Source organism: Fukomys damarensis, unplaced genomic scaffold (genome assembly GCF_012274545.1).
Source record: "Fukomys damarensis isolate Sample0158 unplaced genomic scaffold, DMR_v1.0_HiC HiC_scaffold_23, whole genome shotgun sequence".
Taxonomy (NCBI): domain Eukaryota; kingdom Metazoa; phylum Chordata; class Mammalia; order Rodentia; family Bathyergidae; genus Fukomys; species Fukomys damarensis.
The window spans coordinates 15,700,335-15,727,273 of record NW_022900935.1 but is presented as its reverse complement, the minus strand read 5'-3'; the positions used below and the strand labels follow the sequence as shown (position 1 = coordinate 15,727,273).

At 42.4% G+C, this 26,939-nt stretch overlaps 1 pseudogene; it reads right to left on the bottom strand.

Moving 5' to 3' along the window:
• LOC104860419 overlaps positions 1-18,711 on the bottom strand; it is a 28,843-nt pseudogene extending 10,132 nt beyond the window's left edge.
• Positions 18,712-26,939: the final 8,228 nt, after the last annotated feature.

Below are 26,939 nucleotides of genomic sequence, written 5' to 3'. Positions count from 1 at the left end.
GCTGTAATTAAACTTCAACATGAGATTTGTTCTGTTTTTGTTTTGCAGCACAGGAGACTGGACTCAGAGCCTTCACACTGAGCCACATCCCCAGCCATTTTTAATTTTTTTACTTTTGAGACAAGGCCTCTGTAAGTCACTTATGCTGTTCAGGCTGGGCTCAAACTTGAATTCTTCCTGCCTCAGCCTCCCAGAGTACTGAGATTACTGGTGTGTGCCACACCATAACTGGCTTCAACATGTTTTTGTTTTTTGGTACTGGGGATCAAACTTGGGACCTTGTACTTGTCAGGCAGGCAATGGAACCACTGGGCTAAATCCCCGCCCCTCAACATGAGTTTTAGAGGGGACACATATTTAAACCACAGCAAATATCGAACAGAAAGCTGATGCAACTAAATTAATTATAGAAGATGATAGACTTAAAAGCCAAACAACTTCAAAATGGGAGTCATTTCATAATGATAAAAATTCTATTTACTGGGAAGTCTAAATTTGCATGTACCAGGAAAATGTTTTTTAAAATATAAAAGGAAAAAAAGGCAGAATGACAAAGAGAAACAGACAAATTCACAATCATAGTGGGGCATTCTGCCCTGTATCTCAATATAGATGTAATGATTAGCAAGCTTGACACAGTAGACAGCCGTAGAACAGATTCTGGTCCCTGAAGAATCCGTGTTCTTGTTTGGCACTCATAGAATATTTACAGAGATATGTCCTGGGACATGAAGCAAGTCTGAATCAAAACAACCAATTTTTTTGGAGGCAAGTTTTCACTACGTAGTTCAGACTAGACTTGAATTCACTATCTATCCCAGGCTGGTCTTGAACTCCCAAGTGCTGGGATTACAGGTGTGCACCACCATGCCTGGCTTGAACAAATTTTAAAGTATTGAATTTGCACATAATATGTTTTCAGACCATAATACATCTATGCTATAAATTAATAAAGAAAAGACATCTTCTAAATCCCCATATATTTAGAAATTAAAATGTCTCATGTTATTTAGTGATTACATAAAATTATAATATCTTCTAGAAGTTAAAAAAATAAGGTAAAGTTAAAATATACAGCAGCAATAGCATATAAGTAGAGGCTTGTTAATGAAGTTAAAGTGTTTAAGGCTGCTGCATAGTCCAGAGAAAAAAGACGTTGATTAATTTTAAAATTTTAATCAAAAAAATGTTTAATTTTATAAGCCTGGTAGCAAGTTAAAATTCCTAGGGTAACTACCGCATGAATGAAAACAGAGCTGGGTGTGGTGGCACAAGTCTGTAATCCCAACTATTCAGGAGGCTGAGGCAAGAGGATCCCAAGTACAAAGCCAGGGGGCAATTTAACAAGATCTTGTCTCAAAATAAAAATTTAAAAGGTCTGTCCCTGGTGTGGTAGCACATGTTTGTAATCCCAGCACTCATGGGGCTGAGGTAGGAGAATTGCCATGAGTTCAAGGCCAGCATGAATTCAATAATGAGACCCTGTCTCAAAAAACTAAATAAATACATATATACATACATACACATATAAATGGTGTGGGGATATAGCTCTAGGCTTCATGAGTTCAATCTCTAGTATGGAGGGGGAGGAGGAGGACGAGGAGGAAAAAATATGTCTTCGAAACTATAGGAAATAAGAACAAGACCAAAGCCAGGCATGGTGGCAGACACCAGCACTGCGGAGGCTGAGGCAGGAGGATCATAGAGACTTCAAGACCATCCTGGGCTACATAGTGAGTTCATGGCCAGCCTGAACTACATAGCAAGATCTTCTCTCAAAAAAGTAAAGAAAATAGGGTCAGGGATTTAGCTTAGTGGTGCCACCACCTGCCTTGCAAGCACAAGGACCTGAATTCTATCCCTAGTACCAAAAAAAGAGAAGGAAAGAAAATGAAGAAAAAAGAATAAGACCAAAAATCAGATCTCTCTCAGAATAGAAGAACCAGGCAAAAGTATAAATAAGGAAATATAAGATTTCAATGTATGTGAACTTCCATATGAGTGTTTAAAATGCTGCTCTCAGTGGGAACTGGCATGCGAAGATTCAGTTCCGTAGTGAAATCGGGGGCCCAGGAGTACTGGTCTCAGGGTGTAGCAGGCACTAGTGATTCCCTATCCATAGCCACGAGTCTCACCACTGCCTGCTGCTCCTGTCAATTTCCATCTGCCAGTTCCTGCATCTCAGCTTTCAAAACCACAGGAGACCTCTCTGCCACGGGAGTGACCGACGGGACAGGCAGATAAGTCCTGCAGCTCTCTCGCTTCTCTGGCAAGGGAACCCAGAATCAATGGATTTCCGCTGGTGTGATGACACCCGTTTTTTGGCAGCTTCCCTGTCCCTGTATCATTCTCTGCGCCCTCCTGAGGTTTCCTGCTCTTGCCCAGTGACTGTGCCTTCAGTCTCCACCCCCGGGCTGTTCAAAGCAGTCTTTGGTGGACATGGCTTCCACACCAGCTCTCAGGGCCTGTGTTAAGGAGAAGCCCTTGCCCAGTGGCTTAAAGCTAAGAGCCATCTAGAGCGGTCAGTGCTCTGGCAGGTGTGTTCTGGAGGCTTTGCTGTGGACCAAAGGGAGAACCTTCTCGGACAGCACGGCCACACTGCAGGTCTCAGATGCCAAATAAGCCCGGAGAAGCCACTGTGCCTCTCCTGGGGCTGACAGCAGGCGAAGCAGCCATGAAGAGCGTGAAGCTGGCACTCAAAGAGATGAGCCAGATCCAGGGCCTTCTGGTCGGGCCCAGGAAAAGCGTAACATCTTTGTGGCCAAGTCCACGAATTTATTTGTTAATTAATTTTTTTGGAGACAGGATCTCAGTAAGCTGCCTAGGCAGGGCTAGAATTTATGATCCTCCTGCCTCAGTTTCCCAGAGTTCTGGAGTCATAGGCATGCACCCCTGTGCTCAGCTTCCTTAAACTTTCTTAGCTCAGTGGATCCAGGACTTGTTGGCTCCATTTAGGTTGCAAAAGAGCTGATTAAGGGACCTTTCATCTCCTTGTTCCCAAATTCTTCGCATTCTGTGATTGCAGCAAAGGGATTTAAGGCGCTTATTGAAGTAGGTGGTACACACACTACAGAAGAAAGAGGATTTGAATATACATCCGTAGGAAACTTCCATATGAGTTAAAAGCCTCAGAACCGAGAAAAGCACCGTTTAAATCCCAGCATTGTCGCTCACTCGCTGAGTGATCCAGGCAAGTGACTCAACCTCTCTAAACCACAGTTTCCCCATCTGTAAAACAGTGATCATAACAATATACTTGACACTGTTGTCATGATGATTAAGGAGTGCTGCTAAGGGAGCACTATAGTCTCTGATACATAAGAAATAATAAAATGGTTCCATTATTACTACGTTTGCTACAGCTTGCTTATAATAAAAAAAATTGGAGCAACCAAATTTTATCAATGGAGAATTGGTTAAATAAAGATGTTATGCCCACATATACAGTGGGATACCGTACAGCCACTAAAAATGATGATGCAGGTTTATATTTGTAATACAGAAAAGTATTCATGGGTTTATTATTTAGTAGAAGAAAGCAGATTACATCTCGTTGTACATGCTAGGACCTGATTCATGTTTAAATGCAAGTTGGTATAAATTTATATAAATGTAAGTATAAGTGCTTGGAAAAATGTTTGGAACAGATACACTATGCCATTGACTGTGTTTACTGCAGCAGGCTGGGAAACTGGGTAGGTTTTGGTTGTTGTTCTTGGCGTTATGTTTAACAGTGGGTTTTTTGTTTTGTTTTGTTTTTGTGGGTTTTGTTTTGTTTTTTTTTTTTGTACCAGGGATCGAACTCAGGATCTTGCACTTGCACGGCAGGCAGTGGAACCACTGAGCTAAATCCCCGGCCCAAGAGTGTTTTAATTCTTTAAAATAATGGCCAGTGTGGCACGTATAACAAACAGTAATAACAAAGAAAAATGTATGCTCTGGAGCAAGAAAGAATTCTAGATAAGATCTGTCAACACAAAGCAGCGTAAAAAAGGAAAAATGTTGACTTTGTCCAATGAAAATGAAGTTTTATCTGTTTTTCAGTGTGATAAAATAAATATAGAAGGTGTGAAGTTTACCATTTTAACAATTCTTAAGTGTACACCTCAGCGGCATTGAATACATTCACACTGCCACGCACCAATCACTTGTTTCCGGAATTTTTTCATCATTTCAAACTAAAACTCTGAACCAGCTGAGTGACTTGCCACCCCCCCTCTCCAGCTCCCGGCAATTACCGCTCTATTTTCTGTTTCAGAGACTTTGGCTACCCTTGGCACCTCAGATAAATGGAATATATAACATCTATCTTTCTGTGACTGGCTTATTTCCCTTAGGATAATGACTTTAGGGTTCATCCGTGTTGTAGCATGAGTCAGAGTTTTCTTCCTTTATATATGCATGTGTGTATATTTATATATTCATATATATGTGACATTCTGTTTATCCATTTACCCATGATAGATACTTGGATCGTTTCCACCTCTGGCTATTGTGAATAGTGGTGCTGTGAATATGGGTATTTTATCCAGTTTTAATTAGGGTCATCATACATCGACCTACATCTGATCTCTCCAACCACTGACTACATTGCAATCCAACTAACATTTAATAAGAAGATATTGAGCTCCAGGAACTCGGCTAAGGACTTTCAATTTATTCCATTTATTTACAGAAGTCCTGGGAACAACTTCCCAGGAGAAATATGCACTGTAATCTCCACTTTACAGGTGACGCTCAGGCTCAAGTCACAGTCCACAAACCCTGGAGCCACCACAGACGTGGTAGTAACAAATGACCCCGAAATCTCAGAGATCATTTTCTTTCTGACGCGTATTTATTTCTCCCTCATGGTGCGTACCATAAAGGTGAGTATGGCTCCACATCCGGTTATCTTCACTCCAGGCTGCTGCCAGAACAGCCCCCCTGGGACACAGCTGGACTCAGGATAGAGAGAAAAAAGATGACAGATCCCAAGCTAGCCAGTTCTGTGTGCGTGCGTGCGTGCGTGTGTGTGTGTGTGTGTGTGTGTGTTTTACTGGGTAATGAACCCCTGGGCCTTGCACTGAACTATATTCCCAGCCTTCTTTTGTTGTTGTTGTTGATTTCGTTTTTTGAGACAAAGTCTCACTGTGTAGTTCAGGCTGGCCTGGAACTCACTACGTTGCTCAGCCTGGTTGGACCTAGAGGAAAGTACACTAAGTGAAATAAACTAGGTACAGAGAGACAGATACTTCAGCATCGCACCTATAGGTGGAATCTCAAAAAAATGGAGCTCATAGAGAGCAGGCTGGTGAGTACCAAAAGCTGAAGCGGGCAGGGACAGGAGAGATTGGTTAAAAGGTACAAAGTTTCAGTTGAACAGGAAGAGTAGCTTCTGGTGAGTTGTTACTCAAGGGCTATGGTTAATGACAACATACTGTATATTTCAAAATAGCTGTAAGAACAGATTTTGTCTTTTCTCATCCTCGTTAGACTACTAATTTAAAGAGAAAAGTTTAAAAAGAAGCCAACTCTGTGGACACCTTCGGAGTTTAGTTTTATAATAAAGACTAAATAATTAGACTTTTACATTCCTCAAAATAAATGTGTAATCTTTTACCTTATTTTGCTCAATTCAATTGTTCAGAAGATCAAAGTGGTAAAGACAATGTAAAACTTTACATTTTAATACTAATGTTGTACTTAACACATCAACTCAAGACACTTTTGTTGCTAATGCAATCAGTTTTTGTAATGGCAACTGGCAAATAAAGGGATGCTTATTATTTTCTAAAAAAGAATAGATTTTAAATATCTCACCACAAACAGTAAAGATATGAGGTGAAGTATTTGTTAACTAGCCTTATTTGTATCAAAATATCAAACTGTACCCAATAAATATGTACAATGATTATTTGTCAATAAAAAATAAAACTTTCAAAGAAAGAAAGGCCATGGGGTCTCTCTCTGGAACACAGTAGCCTCCTGCAGAGGGGGCCACCAGGCAGGAGCCAAGGCTGGGCTTGGTAAAGCAGATGGTGCCCTTGGGCCCACCTAATTCCCCAGAATGCCCTTGTCCTGCCCTTTTCATCTGGAAACAGCAGTCCCGTGTGTGTCCTCCCTGAAGGTAGGCTCCCTCGTTCCATTCACAGAGGGAAAATGGGAGGAAGGTGGGAGCAGCTGTACACAGGCAGATAATCTGAGGAAGGTCAAGATGGGCTTTCTTTTCCTGGGTAATGTGATTATGAATGTAAATTTTTGACCCTTTGCTTTTGGTTTTGGTGCTAGAAATTGAACCAGGGCCTTGAAGAATGCTAAACATGAGGTCTACCACAGAGCTACACCTCTGGCCCAATATTTAGATTTGGGGGGCGGGGGTACCAGGGATCAAACTTGCACTTGCGAGGGAGGTGGCAGAACCACTGAGCCAAATCCCTGGCCCTGGATATTTAGGTTTTTAAAATTTGGCTTTGTTTTGTTAAGACAAGTTCTCACTACAGTACGTAGTGCAGGCTGGCCTTGAACTCACTGTGTAGTCCAGGCTGGCCTCCAACCCATGGCAGTCCTCCTGCCTCAGCTTCCTGAGTGCTGGGGTTACAGGTGTGCACCACCATGCCTGGCTTTAGATTTTTCTTTTAAAATGATTTTCAAGATCTGTGTTGAGTTGAGCAGTCTAAAATTAGAAAACACTTATTAAAGATGAATATATTCAAGCCAGGCACAGTGGCTCATGCCTGTATGTCCTGTTCCTTGGGAGGAGGAGGGGGGAGGATTACAAGTTTAAGGCAAACCTGGGCAAGTGGACCTCAAAAAATAATAATGATAATGGGCTGAAGAGTTGCAACACTTATTAGAATTAAACTTTCCTGGGTTTTTCTACCCCAAACCCATTGCAGGTGTTCAGTATGTTGGGTACCCACTGTTTACCCAGATGGCAAGGTGCTGCATGCACAGTGGAGAACAAGACCCAGACACATCCCTGCAAGGTGTCTGCAAGGTGGCAAACAAAGACAGTGAGTGAGTAATTTCCCAAGGACCTGAAAGCAGTTGAGTGATTTTTACCAAAATTTCTAGTGACTAAGTGGTTTGTACTTTAAATATAATGTTTAAGAGTGATGACTTCAGATCTGAATTCAAAGTCCTGGTTCTATCACCTCGCTGTGTGACCAACACCCAATCCCAGGCAATATTACTAGGTCTCTTGGCCTCGGTCTTGCTCTCTTTAAAATGGGTCCTTGTGGATTAACTGGTCTAAATCGTCCTTTGGTCAGTGCCCAATTCATGTGAGCCATGAACAGTCAGCCAAGCACATCAATCAGGACCCCGGAATCCTTTCTAGCCCATTGTTCTGCCCCCAACAAAGCACAAGGCCCGCTTGTGACAGAGAGCTCATATTTCTTCAAAGATAATGCTGGGCAAGACAGTTCTGAGAAAAAACGAGGAAGCAGAGATGGGGAGATTGTATAGGCTCCTGGGTAGTTTGAAAAAAAATCACTTACTTGTTCATGAATTCTTTTCTCAGGTTTAAAAGTACAGAAACAAAATTATTTTCATCACTTGAATTAATGAACTCTTCAGTCACTCCTTCAATGGGAAGTTCTCATCCTTCTGCCGAGCACAGTTTTTCTCAAAAACTGCCCAAGGACCATGCATCTCAGCATCCTGTGCATCTCCACCTCTGGCTCCAATGGATGAGAATTTCTGGGGCCGTGGAAAAGAGGGCTCATGTGCTCAGCTTCACTTCTAATTAGCTCCCCGGTTAACTCTTAAGGACAGCAAAGTTTAAGAAACACTATGCATCCGTTCACATCGAGTGCTCAGAAATGTTACCTTCCCTTCAGTTTATTGTCCCTGAAATTATAGTTCAGTTCAGTTGATCAAGTGACTTCCCTGTGACTTCTCCATTATTTACTGTGAGGACTAAAATGATTCGCCCCGTGGTCCTACCAACACTAGTGGTCAAATGCTGCCTAAATTTATAAATAAGTATAATGGAACAGTATGAAAATACAGAAAAAGGACGAGGAGGCTCTTTTACGATACTATGGACTAAACTCTACAATACGTAAAGTGAAAAAAAAAATCAGCGTTCAACACTGTGTTTAGTCTACTAGCACTTGTGCAAAAAAGAAAGCCATGCACACACACACAAGACACACATCTATTGTTATATATGCAAATCTTGGGAAGACTGTGCAAGGGGCTGGGTGGAAGGAGCTAGGGTCACCTCTGGGGACCTGGGGTAAATGGGGATGTGAGAAGGAAAAGACTTTTCACAATATGGTATTCCTGCCCCAGCTTTTGAATTATGAACCATGTGAGTGCAAAAATAAGTTCAACTCAAATATGCCCACGTGTGCAGTCTGGGCATCTCCGGATGTGTGGGCCTCATTCCCCACATAGCCGCACAGCTCTCTGCTCCCAGACTATTTCACTTGACGCTCTCCTTGCTTGTGTCAGTCACTGACCTGGTCCAGCCACAGGCTTATTTTGATCAGACTGTGAAGCGAGACAACTCCTTCTGCACTTAACATTCCAGTCCAGAGACAGCAAGAGCACGTTCGCAAAAGATTTCACGATTTCAGACTCTGGCAAGAAGCAGAGGTCAGAATGCTTATGTAAGTCAACACTGCCTCGCAAATGGGACGTGTCCAGGAAGGCAAGCTGCACATACAGCCAACTGCTTGGGCTGCAGCATGACTTGCAAGGGACCAGAGGCAGCTTGGAGGAAGTCAGCAGGGCAGGAACTGAGTCCGAGGCCCGCTGAGGCCCTTGACCCACCCTACACTTTTGTGAAAAAGAGGTATCTATTTTTAAAAACAATGTAAGGGTAACATATGGTCCAGCTGTTCCCCTTGGAAGTTTCTACGCAAGAGAAAAAGAAGACGTATGTCCATCAAAGCTTTTGTGCATGAAAATTCATAGCAGTGCACTCTGGAGGCTGAGGCAGGAGAACTACCCCGAGTTTGAGGCCAGCCAGACCTTGTCTCAAAAAAAAAATAAATAAGTGAAATTCACAAGAGCTTTATCTGTAATAACCTCAAACTAGAAACAACTCAAATCTATCAATAGGTGCATGGATAAACAAATTATGGTACATCTATATAATGGAATGATCCTCAGCAAAAAAACTCTCAATACATGGATGATTTTAAAAATAATTAGACGATTCTATTTATACAAAACTCTAGAAATGTAACATGATCTACAGTGACAGGAAACAAAATAGCAGTTGCTCAAGGATGAGGAGAAAAGAGGGTCAGGAGAGAAAGCTTACCAAGGGTCAGCAGGAAACTCCTGGAGGTGACGGATATGGTCATTATGGTTGGAAATATAGCTCAGGGGCAGAGTGCTCGCCTCGCATGCTTGAGGTCCTAGGTTTGAGCCCAAGCACAAAAATGGGTGCTGGGAGATTTTAAGGGTAGCATATAAAACTCAAGAGACAAGTTAAGCCTTTAAGATTGAAGGAAATGGTCTATATCTTAATTGTAGCAGTAGTTACACAACTGTGCGCCTTTGTTAAAGCACTTCAGATTGTATGCTTAAAAACAGTGATTTTTTGCCAAATATAAACTATGCCTCAATAAAACCAAGCACTTAAGAAACAGGACACACCCAGGGCAGGTGTGCACAGCCACGTGGAGAGCAGGTTAGGGAGCCTGGGGACTGGAACACCTGGTGTCCACCTGCCGTGCCCTGAAGACGGCCTCTCCATCTCTCGTCTGTCTCCTCTATTCTGTCTGTCTGTGCATTTGCTGTTTCTCTAATCTTCACCACCCACCGACCAATTCCTTTCCAATGTTCTGTCACGGATCTCAAGGCCAGAAACAGAATGAGAAAGGAACATGTTTCTAGGCATGTCACAGAAAGCACTCTGATAGGTCCATTTTGGGTTACAGAGACAGTGAAGTTCTGCACGACTTACAGCCTACTGAGGAGACAACAAACAAGCAAAGAATAGGCCAGGCGTGGTTGCACACACCTGTAATCCCAGCACTGGGGAGGCTGAGGCAAGAGGATCGCTGTGAGTTTGAGACCAGCCTGGGCTACATAGTGAGTTCCAGGTCAGTCTCAACTACATAGTGAGACCCCGTCTCAAAAAACCAAAACCAAAAACAAACAAACAAAAAACAAGCAAAGAATACTCCCTCTTCAAACTGTGACAAATCTTTTAAAGGACAAAAACAAGAGTAAGGAGATGGGTTGTTCAGATAAGTAGCCAGGAATAGTGTGAAGGTGGTGATGCTGAAATAGACGTGAAGGAGTCAGCTGTCCAAAGAGCTGCGTGAGAGAAGTTAGCTCCAGAGAGAAGTTAGATCAGGTGTGGGGAGCAGGGCTGGTGCGAGGCCAGTTCGGCCCAAGCTCAATGAGGGGAGCAGGTCATGTGGCCAGGCCATGTGAGGCCTTCTAGGACAGGGATAGGAATCTACACTCTCTCTCCCCAGGTCTTGGAAAGCCACCTGAGCAGTTAAGCAAAGGACTGGCTGGAGGTCCTTTTCTTTGGTTTTTTTTTTTTTTTAACGATTCTTCCTAGATGTTACAAGAAAAATAGGTGGTAGCAGTGGGACAAGAGAACCAACAGAAAGCTACCACTGTTGTATATATGGAAGGGAAGCCAACAGTTTTTCCTAAAGAATTGGATACTGGGGAAAAAAAGGAGAGCGAGAGATAAGGAAGAAGGGAGCCAAAGGAAGGAAGGAGTCAGATAAACCCGGCAGGGGTGATGTCCCACTAACAAAGGCTTCTCCACCTTCACAGGGCAGAAGGTGGGAGGGTTAGCAAGCGGGCAGAGTAGCAGGAGCACATTTCAGATGGTCTCACTTCGCCTCTGTCACCTGGACTAGAAAAGGAGAGGATTAGAGGAGTTTCCGAGATTTTCAGCTGGGGTAGAACTGCCCACGACAGCATGTCCACATTTAGAGGAGGGGCCAAGGAATGGATATACAGGAGGACTCACCTGAGAATGTCCTCCGTGCCATTCCCAAATGTCCCACGGGACACTTACAAAGATGTAGAAACCTGTAAAATGATCTGAGCCTGGAATCCAACTCCATTTTATGCACAAGTGTGGTTGTTAAAATTACTTCACAGGGGTTCAGGATCTAACTCAGTGGTTCCACTGCCTGCCTCACAAGCGCAAGGACCCACGTTCGATTCCCGGTACCAAAAAGAAAAGAAAATACTTCCCAGGAATGCAACTCCAATGAATTCAAGGGATTTTATCTGTTTGGAAACTGGCTCCAGAATTTATTTTTGGGCCAGGGATGTATGTAGCTCATTATTTGAGCACCTGTTATCATTCAAGGGCCCTGGATTTGATCTTCTAGCACCACAAAAATAAATAATGTCACAAACAAAATGCTTATGGATTTGTTTTGGTTTGGTTTGGTTTTTCTGAGTTGGGGTCTCACTGTGTAGTTCAAGCTGGTCTTAAATTTATTATGTATCCCAGGTTGGCTTTGAACTCATGACGATCCTCCTGCTTCAGCCTCCCAAGTGCTCGCATTACAGGAGGGTACCACCATAGCAGGCTAATGCTTATGGTTTTTGAGGTGCAACACACTCAAGCCAGTCAGTCTGTAGTTCCAGGATACTTCATCAGCCCTAAGGGAATCGCACAGCCACCAGTCACTCCCTGGCACTCCCTTGGTCCCCAGCAACCACTAATCTTTCTGTCTCCTGAGTTTGCCTGTTTGAGGATTTCACAAAAATGGAATCATACAACATGTGATCAACTGGCTTCTTGAAGATCAACATAAGGTTTTTAAGGTTCATTTGTATTATAGTTTGTCTCAGTACTTGGTTCCATTTTTAATTTTTATTGAGGTAAAATTTATGTAACAAAATCAAACATTTTAAAATGCATAGTTCAGCGAGATTTAGCACCTTCACAGTGGTATGCAACTCACTCTACTTCCAAAATATTTTATCACCCCCAAAACTAAACCCTGGACCCACTGGGCAGCCAGCTCCCATCTTCCCCTCCCCTCAGTTCTGGGCAACAACCAATGCACCTTCTGTCTTTTTGTCTCTATTCTTTTTTTTTTTTTTGGTACCGGGGATTGAACTCAGGTCCTTGCGCTTGCAAGGCAAGCTACCAAACTGCTGAGCTAAATCCCCAGCCCCTTTATGTCTCTATTCTGAATGTTTCATATAAATGGAATCATATATCATGTGATGATTTTATGCCTGGGTTCTTTCACTTAAAAAAATCTTTCATTAAAAAAGAAGCCTCTCGTGAGGTTTTTAAGGTTTATCCGTATTGCTGTATATCATCATACTCTACCTTTTCGTGGCTAAGTAATATTTCACTGGGTGGATATACCACATTCTGTCACTCATTCATGAACAATCATTCCCATCTTTTGGTTTTGTGAACAGTGCTACTATGGACATTCGTACCCAATTTTTTTTAAGTATCTGCTTTCAGTTCTTATAGTCTGGGGTGACTTTGTGTATAACTGATTGGGAAACTGCCAACGTGTCTTCCACAGAAGCTACATCACTTTAAACTCCCACCAGAAATGTCCTGATTTCTTCATCTCCACATTCTCACCAACATTTTCTGTTTTTTATTAAAACAATAACCTAGTGGTTATGAAGCAGAATCTTCTCGTGGTTTTATTTGCATTTCCTAATGACTAATAACATTGAGTATTTTTTCCATATGTTTGCTGACCATTTATGTATCTTCTTTGGAGAAATATCTACTCAAGTCTACCCATTTTTAAATTGGGTCGTTTATCTTTTTGTTGTGGAGTTGTGCCTAAGGAAATAATTTTAAATTTGAAAAATTATGTAAAAAAAAAGATATTTATCATAGTTCCATTTGCAACAGTGAAAAGATCCGAAGTCACAGTAATGTCTGACAATAGAGCATACAAACACAGTCCTAGCCCTCAAGGGCATTCTGTCTTGATGAGAAGGCACAAGGGAAACAAGAAATTCAGCAAGTCCCTGTCCCCATATGCACAGAGGGCCAGAGCAGCTCAGAGGAGGGGTGAGGGGGTCCCCAGGCAGACAAAGAGCTGTGAGGCTCGGTGTGTACAAGGCCAGAAGGATGTCATTCATTAAGAGAGGATGTGGTTGGAGAGCTGCAGACTGTTGGGCTATAGTATAAAGTTCAGTATAGCCAGGCGTGATGGCGCATGCCTGTAATCCCAGCACTCCGGAGGCTGAGGCAGGAGGATTGCTGTGAGTTCGAGACCAGCCTGGGCTACATAGTGAGTTCCAGATCAGTCTGAACTACATAGTGAGACCCTGTCTCAAAACAAACAAACAAACCAAAAAAACCAAAACACACACACACACACACCAAAAAAGGTTCAGTATATAAAGAAAGAAAGGACACAAGCAAAAAGAACATTGTATACCGAACATTTACCTGAAAGCTCAGGGAACTTCAGAAAGAGGTGACGTGAACAACGTTATATTTTGGAAAGATCACTCTAAAAGCCATAGAGAGATGGGCCCAGACGAAGCCCTGGTCAGGAGACTGTTACAACACAGAAAGAAGCCAGACAGTGGCTATAAGGAGATAGCAGGTAAGATATTAAGGTCTACAGTGCCACTCAATCTCAAGCCACACAAGGTCGGCAATCACATATGATCTCTGAATTAGAGTTCCTGCCTGTGAGAGGTTGGATTGTGTCTTAGACCATTTGGCCAGCTATAATAAAATACCATAAATGAGGTGGTTTATAAACAACAGAAATGTATTGCACATAGATCTGGAGGCTGGGAGTCCAAGATCAAAAGTTAGCAGACTCGGGGTCTGGTGAAGGCCGGTGTCCTGTTCACAGGCAGTGCCTTCTCACTGTATCTTCCCACAGTGGAAGGGCGGAGCTAGCTCTCTGGAGTCTCTCTAAGGGCACCAGTCCCAATCCTAGTCACGTAATCACCCCCCAAGGGCCTCATCTCCCAATCCATCACCTTCAGGGTTAGGATTTCAACCTATGAATTTTAGGGGGATAGAAACTTTCAAACTTTAGTGATCTTGTCGCATACAAAATAGATACACTGAAGTCCTGAGCCCCAGTACCTCAGAATATGAGCTTATTTGGAAGCAGGGTTGCTGTAGATATAATTACTTAAGATGAGATCATTCTGGAGTAGGGTGGACCCTGAATCTAATATTACTGTTGTCGTTTGCAGGAGACAGTCATGTAAAGACAGAGGCACACAGAGAATACACGGTATTACATGAAGGCAGAGATTAGAATCATGTCCAAGTAACCTCAGATGGTTAGCAACTGCCAGCAGCTTGGAGGAGGCCCAGGAAGGATTCCCTACCAGTTCTAATGGGAGCGTGGCCCTGCTGACACCTTGATTGCATGCAATAAATCTCTGCAATCTCTGCTGCTTTATACCACCTTGTTTATGGTACTTTGTTATGGTAGCCCTAGGAATACACTGCCAGTTACTTATGATGCTCTCCTGACATAAATATTCAGCTCAATAAATACCAACAGCTAAGATTTCTTGAATGTTTACTTCGTGTCAGGCTGTTTTAACTGTTCTGTGTTTTGCTCAGAATAACCCAGTCCTCCCTGCAATTGCCTGTAAAGGAGATTCTGTTATCATTCTCACTCTATATTTAAGAAAACTGAAACATAGAGTGGTCAAGCGAATTTCCCAAGATAACAAAGCTAGTTAACTAGCAGAGCCAGGAAGTATGCTTGGCAGACTCCCAGCTCTTACCCAATATACTATGCAGCAGTTCTAATAAATATTTGCTGAAAAGTCTGACGGATAGATAAATGAACGGGTACGTCAATCTGGATTTGGTGCCAGGGTAAAAAGTGAGAGCAATGAAACAAAGAAAAGACCAAGATGACTCTGAGCCATCAGGGTTTTTGGCTCCGATGACTTAGTAAGTAAAGGAAGCCAGGAATATATTCTTGAAAGGCTGAGTTTGACATAAGACAAGTGAGTAAGACGTCAAACAACCCGTTGGACAAATGGGTCTGGAGCATTAGAGAGAAGTATGGGTCAGAATTACAGTTTCAGGAGCCATCAGGGTACTCAGTGGTGAGACTTGAATGAGATCACCGAAGCAGAGTGTGGTAGAGCATCAAAAAGAGCCCTGGGGAACACTGGAATTCAGGGGGTGGGGAGAGGAGGGAAGGAGCCTGTACTTCCCAGCACAGTCTGTCATGGAAAGGACAAAAATAAGGCTGTGGTGGGTGGAAAGTGAATAAAAAATTATTCCAAGGGCAAGTGTGCTGTTGCAGGTGAGAAGGTGACACAGGTGGGTTGTTGGGCTGCTGTCAGAGAGTCGGCAGAGGTGACTAGACACAGAACGAGCTGGAGCCAGCTTGCACCAAGTAAGAGTCAATCATTGCAATACATGAATTGGTGGGCATGGTGCTGCATCCCAGCCACGGTACTCAGCAGGCTAAGGCAGGAGGATGGCAAGTTCGAGGTCAGCCTGGGCAACTTAGCAAAGTCCCATCTCAAAATAAAAAGGGGGTCGTTGATGCAGCTCAGTGGCTGAGTGCTTGCCTAACATATACAAAGCCCTAGGTTCAATATCCAGCATCACAAAAAAGGGAAGAAAAAAAAGCTCAGGAATTTTGAAATCTGATTAAATATGTCCAATATTAGAAGTTAAGTTGTAGAAACTTATAATTAAACAAGTTATCTAGGTGCGATGTGCATGCCTGTAATCCTAGCAATTCAGGGGGCTGAGGCAGGAGGATCACCAAGAGTTTGCGGCCAGCCTGGGCTACATAGTGAATTCAAGGCCAGTCTGAACTACACAGCGAGACTATACCTCAAAAAAATAAATGAATAAATAAATAAAGTCCATAAATTCTTTTTTTTCTTCTTTTTGGTACTGGGAATCAAACTCAGGGCCTCGTACTTGCCAGGCAGATACTGTGCCACTGAGCTACATCCCCAGCCCAAAAGTTCATAAATTCTTAAAACTCATGGATTCCTAATTATTTTACTAAGATCTATGCTCTGATATTTTCTGTAGCTGCGTGAGTGAAATACGATATGCTAGGCCACTGTATTCATTCCCCAACAATGTCCAGTGACAGCAACTGGTAGCTTGAAATTGGCAGAGTATTTATACGACAGAAATTGGCAAGTCCTACCAATCAGAGCTTGAGTTACTATTCCATCAGTGTCTAGGCTTAAATATTTACTTAATGGAGAAAATCTTAGTGATGCAGATTAAATCCTGCACAAAAAAATTGAGGAAAGCCAGGCATGGTGGCACATGCCTCTAATCCCAGCACTTGGGAGGCTGAGGCAGGAGGATCGCTGCAAGTTCGAGACCAGCCTGGGCAACATAGTGAGTTCCAGGTCAGTCTCAACTACATAGTGAGACTCTGCCTCAAAAAAACAAAAAACAAAACAACGACAACAAAAAAACCTGAAAATTGAGGAAATAGTCTTCTAGTACTCAAAAACTATTATCAAAATCTGCAAAGAAGTTTGCCACATCACTGATAAGTGATATGAAGTTGTGATATCTTCATCATCTTCATTGTTTTGAGTCTTCAACGTAAAGGACAATAAGCGACATTTACATTTGATTTGTTGATGGCAAGCATAGGTTGGCTAGAACACAAGAGTCTGACAGAAATCAACAAAAGCATTCTATGGAATGATTTGTTTATATAAAATTTACATAAAGAATGCTGGATATTTTATTACTTTAATTATTACACACCTAATTTCAATAAAAGTTGCAGTAAACATGTGTGTATATATACATATGTGTTAATATATATGCACACACACATACACATATAACTGTTCTCCCTTTAGACATTGGTAAACCTCTGGACTACGGAAGAGGAAAAGCAGCCCCACTCCCTTAGCAAAGTCACTGGATTAAGGTAATAGAGGCCTCTGCATTGAAAGGGCTGGAAGAGGCTCTGAGTTCACAGAGGGTAGAAAAATGACCTAAGTTGGGTCTTCAAAGCCCAAGGAACTCCGCATTGAAACGTGGAGACAGTGACAGGACAGCAGTATGGCAAGCAGTGTTTATAACACCCTGATGATCACTTTCCTAAGCTGTGATTAGCTAAGGGCAGAGGAACAGTGACTGTGGCCCTGAGGAGCTGAGCCCTCAGTTCCCACTACCCTGTAGGACATGGGTACGAGAATAAGTAGCCTCCGTTTTGTTGGACAGGAACTTGCTGTGTAACCCAGGCTGGCCTTGAACTCACAGTCAGCCTGCCTTAGCACCTTGAGGGCTGGGATTACAGGTGTGTGCCACCATCCTCAGAAAATAGCCATTTCTGAGGTTCAGAGAAAAAAGTGTACTCCTCAGATAATGAGATTCAGTTAAGCTATGATTGTAGTTTCTGCTTACTGAATGCAGGGGAATACAGGACAGTAGTATGATCTGTTTTGTTTTGTTTTGTTTTGTTTTTTGAGATAGGATCTTGCTATGTAGTTCAAGATGGCCTTGAATTCACTGTTTTTATTTTTATTTTTGTTGTTTGAGACAGGGAATCACTGTGTAACCCAGGTTGGTCTTGAACTCATGACAATCCTCCTGCTTCTGCCTCCTGGGTACTGTGATTACAGGCATGTGCCACCCTGCCTGGCTGATCAGGGTTTCTGAGCTCGACGTCCTGGGTTAGAATTCTGGCTCTGCCACTTACTAGGTATGTTGTACTGGGCAAGCTACTTACCCTCTCTGGGCTTTCAAGTCCTAACTTGTACAGTGGAAAAAAGTATTACCAACCACTTGAAACAGAATATATTTAAAACACAGAGCACAGTGTAGTAAGATTCCAGCAAAGTTGTAATTTACTGTGACTGTGTGAGAAAACAAGAAACACAATTATATAATTATAATTATACAAGGGGCTGGTGAAAGGAAACCATCGTAATGTTAGTAATGGTTGTCCCTGGATGTCAGCATAATGAGGTTTTTGTTCATTACATTTTTCAAAACTTCTGAAAATTCATTTTAATTTCCTTTCTGAAAAAAAAATTTAAGGCAAAGAAAGTACGTAGGAAAGAAAATTTTCATTAAAAGAAAAAATGTTGTCTGAGGACATGGAGCAATTTAGAAGTCGCCTGTGGTATACATAGGCCTGACACATAATGAATTGTTGCAAAGGGTAGAAAAAAAATACTAGTAGAGTGTAGCTCTTCCAAGTCATGCTTTTCTTCTTCGTTTTTCTTTTCTTTTCTTTTCTTTTTTCTTTTTTTTTTTTTTTTTTTTTTTTTTTTTTTTTTTTTTTTTTTTGTCTTTCCTTGGTTGTTTTGACACAGGGTCTTACTACGTAGATCAGACTGGCCTTGAACTCATAGTGATCCTCCTGCCTCAGCCTCCTAAGTGCTGGGATCACAAATGTGCGTCACCCTGCCTGGCCCAAGTCATGCTTTTCACCACTGAAAAACTGGTAAGTTCAAACTCTGTCTCCTATTTTCTGTCTCATCCCATGATTTTTAAATTTCAAGAAGACTTGTGGTAATGACTAAAAGGGCTATAAATTAATCTAAACATGATTCAAATCTTTAATTTATGTATTCATTAAATTTTTACCTGTTATCAATCTTAGGGTTCCAGGTGTTAATGGCAACTGTAAATGAAAGTCAAATATAATCATTTACATAAAAGCATTAGAAGATGATTAATTGGTATTTTCATGCAGCTGTGATCTATTCTGCACTTCTAGAGCTGAAAAACATTTAACTAAAAACATTTACCTATGCTAATCCTCATGAAATTGCAGAACACCCTTCAGTTTTCCATGTCATCAGCCACATTTATAGCATTCTCGTTACTGGGGTAATATTTCATATTTCCTGATTTTAAAAGGCATCACAACTGTGCATCCTTAAAAGTTAGACTGATTTCCACACCCTTCCTTGAATATTTATGCATTCAGGTCCAAAAGGAAGACAGTGATTAAATCTACTCATATTAACAAATTCCCAATTGTGTCTTTTAGCATGATTTGGGGAATACATTCCAATTTCAAGGGGCCTAAATTTGAGATGCCCTGAAAAGTAAGTCGCAGGGCCTAGGTAGAAAAATGTTTTCAGAAAGTGATTTATCTATGCTGAATAAAAGCTGTACCACTGGCAGCTCAGATCCAGTTATGATTCCCAAAACATGTCCAGCCTGGTTATCTAATGCCTCTGCACGAATGTAGGCCATGCATTAATGCACCGAAGATAAAATCAATTTGAAAATTTCTTAAATCAAATACCAATCCTGAAGTAATGCTCTGTGCAGGAGAAGCAGCCAACAGTAATAGGAAGCCAATTATAAACGATAAACCACTCTGCTCAAATATCCTGGTTTGTTACTGGCAGGGCCCATTACACACCATTTATATAAGTTAAATCCACTGTCAAGTCAGAATTACTATGTTATACTCACGCAGCGACGCTCAAATGTGCCCACTTCCTCCTGCCCCACAGTGAAAACAGAAATGAAGCTCAATTAACTAGATCTCTTAATGAGGGTGAAAACCCACAGAAACATCTTGAGCACAATACTCCACAAATAACTTCCCACTCTACCACAATGGTACAGTGAGAAGTAGAGAGTGTTCAGTTTAGAATCCGCCCCAGATTTGAATCCTGGCCTGCCTCCCATTTGCTATTGCTTCGCTTCTCAGTTTCCTCATCTGTAAAGTGGGTTTAGCAGTGAGGCCTGTGCAGAAGTCCACGGTGATTAAGTCCAACCAGGCATGTGAAGTTCTGGGCACCGTGGTACTTGACGGGTGTCAGCTAGCATTATGCCCTTGTTCCTCTATCTTCCTCACTCCTTAGCCCCAAAACATCAAAGGAGACACAAGAGGCATGGCTAACAGCACACTATTATCACACTTGCCACTTCCAGGATGGCTGGCAAGGTCATGAGCAGTGAGGTAGTCTAGTTACTTTCATTTGCATGTGTGGTCTGCAGGGGAAAATGCAGACAGGTGGTGGTAGTAGGGTCTTTTCCATGACCAGATATCCCAGCTGATATTAGTCAATCCCTTGAAATGTGAATGTAGATATACAATGTAGATATACTGAGGTCATATTTTCTAGAGATCTGGGCTCCGGTGGCTGAAAGTCAAGACTTCTACCATATTCCTCAGCTGCTCCTTTAGTTGAGGCCCCAGTGCCTCTGTCCTGGACCACTGCGATCATCATGAGCTACCATGTCCAAAGGATCTCCCAGTTTCTACCCTCCCCAATTCACTCTCATTATCCAGCTAGTCTTTACTGCATGCAGATCAAATGTGGGGTTTGCAAATATGGTCTCTAATTCAAGGAGATTCTTGGAATAACTTTTTTGAGCCAGATCTGTATGACTTCGGGGCTTACTGACATTTAGTAACTCCTCATAGCCCAAAGCAAAAATTCACAAGTGATCCTCCCAACCCTACCCCCAACGCTGGGGAATGAACTCAAGGCCTCTATTATGGTTGAGATTTTAAACATCCCCCAACAGTCTCATGTATTCAGAGGCTGGACCCTGTCGGTAGAAGTGGGTCACTAGAGTCATGACCTAGACAAGTGTTTAATTTTTTTACAACATGGTCTTGCTTTGTAGTTCAGGCTGGCCTCAAACTTGTGGCAATCCTCCTGCCTCACCCTCCCAAGTACTGGAGTTATAGGTGTGCACCACCACACTGGACTTAGAAGTGTGTATTTTTTTGTTTGTTTTTTGTTTTGTGAGACAGGGTCTCACTATGTAGTTGAGACTGACCTGGAACTCACTATGTAACCCAGGCTGGTCTCGAGCTCACAGCGATCCTCCTACCTCAGCCTCCTGAGTGCTGGGATTATAATCATGCACCACCACGCCCTGGCTGAGAAGGGTGTATTCTTTCTTTATAGTTCAGATTTCCAACTCAAAGAGATTCTCCTGTCTTAGCCTCCCAAGTGCTAGGATTACAAGGTACACCACCACACCCAGCCTATAAGTGTGTATTCTTAACCTCAGTTCCTCCCTGTCTCTCTGCCTTCTGGGTGCCATAGGTTGAGCAGTTTTCTTCCACCCTGCCCCTCTACCATATGCTTTCTGCCTTAGAGCCAACCAACCATGGCCCGAATGCTCCGAGAATTGTGAGCCAAAATAAAACTCTCCTCCTTTAAGTGGCAGGTGTCACACATCTTGTCCCAGCAACAGGCAAGTAACCAATATAGCCTTGAACCTAGCTACATGAGGCCTTTTTATTTTTTATTTTGAAAGAGGGACTACGTCATCCAGGCTGCCCTCAAACTTGCAATCTTCCTACGCCAGCCTCCCACGTAGCTGGTTACAGGGGTGTACCATAACCCCACCCCATTATAATGCCAATTGTAACCCCAGTCACTACCCCCTTCCACGATTTACTTTCTTCCTATCCTTACAGCCCTGGTCCCTCCACACAAATGACTTAGCTATTTATTCTCCATACTCTCCAACAGAATCTGTCTTGCTTCTCACCGTATCCTCAGTGGTTAGAATGGTGTGCAGTATGTAGCAAGTGCTCGAATAATTTACCAAATACACCAGCACCCTTTCTACAGACACTCCAGTTACAGCACTCACTCCACAGTGTTTGTATCATCCCTTCAAGTCAGAGCCTTCTTAGTTGTTAAGAAAATGACTCAAGCTACTTCAAACAAGAGGTAAGGAGCAGAAACCACTGAAAGGACTTCAGGAGGCGATATGTAGTGAGGCCTTGAGGGAAAGCAGAACTCTGAACTGAGCTACCTGCAGGACGAGCTTCCCGACCCCTAAGCTAGTCTCTCCTCTCATCTCCCCTGGGCTGCTATTCCACCCTCCTCCATCTTTTACCTGCTCGTCTCACATAAGGCCCAACTTACGCACGGGAGCTACTGGACCCTCACATCCAAGTCCCCCTCAGGTGTAACAGAGGATCTGTTCGCCAGAAAATGTGCTGGTTAGCTTTGGGCCAAGCTCCTACCCCCGATGCAATCAGCTAGGACCTGGGAAGACCTTCAGTCTGATGACAACCAAGCCTGACCAACACAAATCCATACTCTCCAGAAAGACCAAATAAATCACGAGTGCTCCCAAACATCTGGCTCTACTTCCATTCTCTCATTTCCTCTGCCTGAAATGTACCTTGTCCACATCAACCTTTCTGTATGTGAGCACACTAGGGAATAAACATGGGGCTTCACGCTAACCATGCACTCTTCCATGAGTTTTATCCCTGGCCTGATAGAGTCAGAAACAGGAAAACTGAGTGAGCCACTCCCTTCTCTTCATTCAGCTGTGGCCACAATATTGCCCCGGTGACTATCCATGTCTGAGCTCAGGAGGTCTGAGGCAGCAGTGCATTCGTTATAGTTCCTGCACCAGTGAGAAATGAAACAGGAAGCACCTGGAGTCAGAGGTGTCTGACCGCAATGGGAGGCACCTGGAGTCAGAGTTCCCTGAACCTTTCAATACTGAAAGTCTGAGTTGTGTTGAGGCTCAAGTTCTTCCTTCTGCCTGTTCCGGCTACCGCCAATGATCCTTGATAAATGCAGCTACTTACTATGAGGTGTACGCTTGCCAATTCTTTCCTTGTTGTACACAAAAGCACGGTATTTTGGTCCACTCGACTGTAACATAACCTTTTAAAGTGTAGAACCCAGTGGCATTTAGTACATTCACAGTGCTATACAACCATTGCCGTTAATTCCAGAATATTTTTATAACTCCAAAAAGAAACTCCTTGCTCTTTGGCAGTCACTTCCCAGCCACATCCCAGGCAACCACTATCATCTATTATCTCAGATCTATATCTAGAAATGGATATTACAGCTGGTTCATATTGCAGTTCTTGCTTTAACTTCAGAGAAACTGTCAAGCTGCTTTCAAATACAGCTGCACCACGGCTTTACATTACCACCACCAGCAACGTACGATGGCTCCAACTTCACCACACCTTTGTCGAGTTGCTATTGTCCATTTCTTTATCACAGCCAACCTAAGGAATGTAAAGAGCTATCGCATTGTGGACCAACCTCTTCTACCTTGTTCTTCAAGCCCAGCTCAAACAACTATGTGGAGTTCTACAATGTACTCCAGGACAGCTGTATTTACCCCTTAGTACCACAGTACTATAGTTTATCTGTGCCTCTACTGTACCTACAGTACGGAGAAAGCACCACCAAAGGTGCTAAAGGTACAGTGAACAAGATGAGAGGACAACCACACCTTTGTGGAGATTATATTCTAGTGAGGAGAAAAGTAAAAAATATGAGACCATGAGAAATGCTATGGAGAACACGAAAGCATAGTAGGGCAATAGCGTTATCAGTGACATGGTAGTGGCTATTTCATTAGGCCAAGGATTTAGCTCAGTGGTAGCATGCCTGCCTCCCAAGCACAAGGTCCTGAGTTCAATCCCTGGTCCTGGGAAAAACAAAAAAGGTAGTGGCAATTTTAAGTAAGATGGTCATGAAAAGCCCAACTGAAGTAATGTGTGAACAGAAATTGAAATTTGAGGTGTTAAGCATTGTGGTCTAGTCTGGTCTATCGTCCAGAGAATAGAATCCAGGTTGAGAAATGCAGGTGCTGATAAAAACCAGAAGCTCAAACAAGTGTGTCCTTTAAACTGGGAGAAAACTTGCATGTGTGGTGTCCGAAAGATAAACATCTGTCCTAGTGAATTTCAACTGTTACTCTAAGAAGTTACTACAAACTTGTGACTTAAAACAATTCTGTAGAAGGCCCACATGGGAAAATTAAGGTGTTGGTAGGATTGAGTTCCTTCTCAGAAAATGTTTCCTTGCTTCTTCCAGGTTCCCCAGGCTGCTCCCAGTCTCCGTTGGGTGTGGCCCTTTCCTCTATACTCAAAGCAATGTTCCACTCCTCTAACCCTGGCCAAAAGACACTCCTAAAGAACTATGCTACTAGATTCGCCTCTCTACTCACCTAAAAATCCTATATAGGAGGTTGGGAACATAGCTCGGTGGTAGAGTGTTGCTTAGCACGCACTACACGCTGGTTTCAATCCCTGGCACTGCAAGAGAAAAAAATCCTAATTTAAATCACATCCTATAAATCTCCGACCATGTAAACCCAAGGATTTAGGATGCGAATATCTGGGTAGGGGCACTACTCTGGAAATTAAATGAAGCATTTTAGAGGAGTCACTTCAGCATTCAGCTGAGACAAAATTACCCTGGGTTTAAGACCAACTACATAGTGAGTCAAGGCCAGTTTGAATTACATTGTAAGACTGTGTCAAACACAAAAAAGGTGTAAGAATTGACCAGTGTACAATGTAGCATGGAGGTTCTGGTGATCTATGAGCAGTATCCTTGGGAGTAAAAATCTCTGAACTAAGTGCAAGAGAAAAGTCGAGCATATAGGTTGTGTTTTGCTTTAAATGGAAGCAGAATGGTAGTTCTGGGGTCAAATGAGGTTTTTAATATGGGAGAGTGAACAGGTTTGTAGGCTGATGCAAAAAAATTTAGAAGGAAAAGTTAATGAACAGGACAGATGAAATCCAAGACCTCTGCACAGGTAAGGGGTGGAATCTACAAGTGGAAGAGCTTGCCTTAAATAAAGGACAATCCATCTATAGTAACTAGAAGATGGCACAGATGCAGGTGGGTGGGTAAATGTGATGATAGGAGCCTGTGGAAATCTTTTTCTATTTTCTAAATTTAAAAACAGGTCAGAAGCTGAGGACGGGAAAAGGTGATAAAAATTTAAGTCTTAGCCGGTATTGTGGTGTATGCCAATAATCCCCATCTACATGGGCAGCTAAGGCAGAAGGATTAAGTTTGAGGACAGCCTGGACAATCTGGCAAGACCCTGTCTCAATTTTTAAAAAGCGAAACAAAACAGGGATGTAGCTCAGTGGTAGACTGCTTTCCTATCATGCACAAAACCCAGGGTTCAATCCCCACCACATACCTACAAAACAAACAAAAAATCAGGTCTTTAAGCAGCTAGGCATAGTGCAACATAATCCTTGGGAGGCTGAGGCAGGAATGCCACAAGTGTGAGGATAGCCTTGGCTACATAGCAAGGTCAAGGCCAGTCTGGACTTGTGACAGCAAGTCCCTGTCTCAAAAAACCAGAGCAAAGACCAAATAGGACAGAGCAACATAATACTATTACGAGAGGATACATGAGGTCAAGACATAGAGACTAAACTATCATGTTCAGTTGCAACAGGGTCTCAAGCGCAGAGAGAACTGAACTTAAAAACGGAGTTTGGCCACTAGAATGAGGCAAGGCAGTTTTCTGTATACGCAAGATCAGAACAGACCACAAGAGCTAAGCTGTGCTGAGAATGAGGTAAGGACACAAGAATTAGGCAACAAAACCAAAGAATTTTAAGTAACAAAGTACAACCACGCACTTTAACTGCTTATGTCTACATATCTGATTCCCCTCTCCAGACCTAGTCAGCTCCTCCAAAGTAGAACAACTGTATTACCTTACCAGGTAAATTTATCTGAATCTCCCAAGGTGTTTTCAAAGAATCACTTGGAATTGAGATGCTGAGCTTTTATGTTGTTGTGTCCAAAGCCTGGACTAGACAATGTACCATTTGTACTTAAACTATGATAAAATTTGCCTTTATTGAACACCTGGGTAGCAGGAACTCTTTGACCTTCCCAATCTGTTTCAATTCCTTGAAGTAAATTAGTAGGACTCAAAACAGGCCTTGAGAATAGAAGGCAGAGAAAGGGGAGCAGACATAAACAAGACTCAATGCAGGGGTAGACAGAAAAAATGCACAAGAAGCATGTAAAATATGTTTTATTGTTCTTTAAAAGGGTTCAGAGTTTGGTTTTAAATCAGGCTGCACACCTTTCATCAGTCTGACATCCCTCTAACCATGTCAAACTGGCTTCAGCTAACAATACTTCATTTAACCCAAAAGAAAAAAATTGTTCTAATTTTTAGGAAAAAAATCCAGTTCTGAGAACAATTAACATTAGTCTGTAATTTAAGACAAAATGAGGGCTGTTTCTTGTTGCTTTATACATCTCACACAGAACCAGGAATGTAATTCTACTAACTCAAGCAGGCACTGATATTGATCAGACAATACACACACACACACACACACACACACACACACACGCGCACACACAAACATGCACACATGTATGCACAAACATGCATGTGCACGTGCGCACACGCACATGCACACACACACACACACTCTTCCTCCAAACAAAATTCAGAGCATGTCAAATGGAAAAGATTTGTGATGGTATTGACCAAAACCCTTGGAGTCAACAGTCTATCTGAATTAGAGGGTATGATGTCTTGATCTTAACTATGATAATCTATTGTCATGTTCAGAAATAAAAATTTTTGGATAGTACCATCTTTTACTTTAAAATTCTAGAAACAATGTTAAAAAGCATTATTTTGTTTTGTTTCCATCTGGGATGAGGGACAAGAGTGATTTGCATTTAGTTAAAAAAAATCAAAACAACTCCGGCAATAGGAAATAGGCAATTCATATAGCCAGCCAACATCTGAGGTATCAGCAATGTGAGACAAGGTTCCAGTCCATTTCCACGGGCCCAGCAGATGCTTACAAAATGGGACCCTTTTGGCTCTGCACAGTAATTCCAGCAGGACAAGATGACTCTAAGCCTGTACTCAGAGCCTTAGAAGCAGGGTACTATTAAGTATGTAATAGTTAAGTGAAAAGAGTGCAGAAACCCCTGATGATGCGATGATGCCCCTCCACTTGCTCTGTCAATACACTCTGGTTATTAACTGCCTTCTGCAAATAAGGAGATAAACAGCTTTTCTAGATCAACACACTGAATCCAGCAGAGAATCTGCAAAAAAAAAAAAGCTACTCCACCATTTCACAAGCTACATAGTCCAACACTCATTGGGTTACTTGATATCTCTCTCTTCTACCCTGTTACAGCCTGTGGACACCTACTCACTAGGCATTGCTGGTTCTGAACCAGTGATTTTTTTTTTTTTAAATCACAAAAAGAACCTAGTAAGAAAATAACAAGGCAATCAGTGGTTAAACTGAATG